The following is a 2,499-nucleotide window of genomic DNA, read 5'->3' on the forward strand; positions in this document are numbered from 1 at the left end:
GGCCGGGCCGGGGGCGGGGCGGGCCGGAGGCGGGGGCGGGGTCAGGGCCGAAAGGAGACCCGGGAGGTGGGGCGGGGCGGGATGCTGGGCGGGGCGGGACCGCGGGGCCCGGGCCCGGGTCGGCTGGGACGCGGGCCGCCGAGCAGGCCGTCGAGGGTGAGGGCGGCACGCCAGGGGCTCCCAGGGACGAGCCCGAGGGTAGAGGCGCGGCTGATTTCCGGGGACGGAGAGCCTCAGGTCGGGAATGCCCTGCAGGGGTCGGACTCCAGTCCCCCGGCCCTCCTGCTCAGCGCGTGGGACACCTGCGCCCGCCTCCGTCCTCGTCCCCCGAGGGGGCCTGAGCGCGAACACCACTTGACCCAAGACCTCCCGGCTGGCTGCCACCTGCGCCCCCGACCCCACCTGAGCGGCCAGGGACCGCGCCCCCCGCAGAGGCTTCCAGAAGCTGCCGCGGGGGAGGGCGAGCCTCTGCTGTTCCCCGAAAGCATCGGTAGGCATGGCGATTCCCGGGGGCAGGGGGGGGGGGGCGTGGAAAAGCGGAAAGGAGGGGTGGCAGCAGGTAGGGGGGACCAGTGAGGGCTGTCAGAGTGACGTCATGAGAACCGCGTGGCTCGGGGACCCCAGGGGATTCTGCGCTGGTGACTTCTGCAGGGTCTCGTCCCTCCCTTTTTTCACTCCGTATATCTTCAGTTCTCCAACAACTCCCCGAGGAAGAGTGTTCAAAACGTTGCGATTCCAAGCTTCAACCGCCTCATCCTGAGGCGACTCCTGGAAGCGCCCCGGGCCGGGTGGCTGTCTGGAGGGCTGCGATCTTCACAGGAAGAAGGAAGAGAATAGGGGGTGCTGTGATCCGTGCGGGGGTCCAGGCATATGCTCTTGGCTTGATAAGGGGTGATTGGGTTCAGGAAAGGAGAAGGGCGGTCCTACACAGCTGAGAGCTGTGAACATGTTGCAGCTGAGTCCATCTCACCAATCTCTGAGTTTCAGAGGTGTTTTCCGTGTCGTTCCATTTAGCGGTTTTGGACTATTACGTACATATGATGTTGAGATTTTTTGTTTAGTTTTCTTTCCCGAAGGATTTACATTTCTTCTCTTTGGAATATCCTAGGACAGGTGTCATACAGTGTTTCTTTGGTAGTCCTTTACGTTACTTTTTTCTAAATCAAAACTGAAATGCAGCTAGATTTTCTCTTGATCGCTTATGATAGTGAGAGACAGAATGACCCATGAAGATGATAATATCAGCCATTTGTGGGATGCCTCTCCTGCATCCAGCACTGTTCTAGGTTCCTTCTCTATTCTGTCCTCTGAGGTGTTGTGCCCCTCCCTCCCGCCATTGGCTCACAGCCCAGACCACCCAGCTGCCAAGGGACAGAACTAGGAGAACCGAGTCAGTCTGATCCGGTTTCCATGCTCTTCCTCCTAAAGATTTCAACCACTGAAGCCAACAAAAATAGTTTCATAAAGAGTGAAAACCAGCAACAAAGGAAAGGAACTTGGGCGTTGGGTTTTTGTTCTTGTTTCTCACACGTCTTGCGCTCCAGGTGGGGTGTGTATAAGCAGAGAACTGATTCTCAGGTGGCAGAAGGTCAAGGAGGGAGAGGCATGGCGTGTGGGTCCCACGGCCTCTATGTGGTCAGTGTGTGCATGTGCATTTCCCCTCGACCCTCGAGGACCTGGTGACCTCGGTTTAGATACGTCTTTATGAAAGGGGGCACGACGCTCCAGGAAGGCAGGAGCCCAGACTGCAGGGTCCCAGGTTCTAGCTGAGTGGCTGTGGACTGCTATCGTCCACCTTGCACACTCCAACTGCCTCGCCTTACAAGGGGGGGGCCGGGGATCTGGCGCTGAGCATAGGATTTCACACTTCTCAGCGGGGCTTACAGCATCTCCGACGCCAAGGCCTAGACAATTAGATGCCCCTGTAAATTATAGTACCCGTTGATATTACACTTTTGGCCAAAACTTCTTTTCCAGTCTCCAAATGGACCCTCCCTTCAGCAAATGGGCAACAGTCACTCCAGCCTCCCCTAGGAGCTTGTCACTCACTTCTGTATCTGTCACTCAAGTTCATGAAAATCGGGTGCCTTTTCTCCCCACAAACGAGTCACCTGTGAAGCCTAACTTCCGCTTCAGTTTCTCACTGTCTCGCTGTGTCAACCACGGCAGCATGACGATGCCGAAAACATATAGGAAACATTTCAAACCATGGGATAAAAACACCCCCAATCACAATTACAGGGATCAAAACAGTCGAAAAATTTGCACTTTTCCCAATACCTTAAGTGTTTCAAAGTGGATTTCTGCAGCGAAGGGCGGGACCCAGCTCTTGGTTTCTGCAGGCAAAACCTTTCCCAATGAAAACTCCAGGGCTTCCCTGGTGGCGCAGTGGTTGAGAATCCGCCTGCCGATGCAGGGGACACGGGTTCGTGCCCCGGTCCGGGAAGATCCCACATGCCGCGGAGCGGCTGGGCCCGTGAGCCATGGCCACTGAGCCTG

Source organism: Physeter macrocephalus, chromosome 8, assembly GCF_002837175.3.
Source record: "Physeter macrocephalus isolate SW-GA chromosome 8, ASM283717v5, whole genome shotgun sequence".
Lineage (NCBI taxonomy): Eukaryota > Metazoa > Chordata > Mammalia > Artiodactyla > Physeteridae > Physeter > Physeter macrocephalus.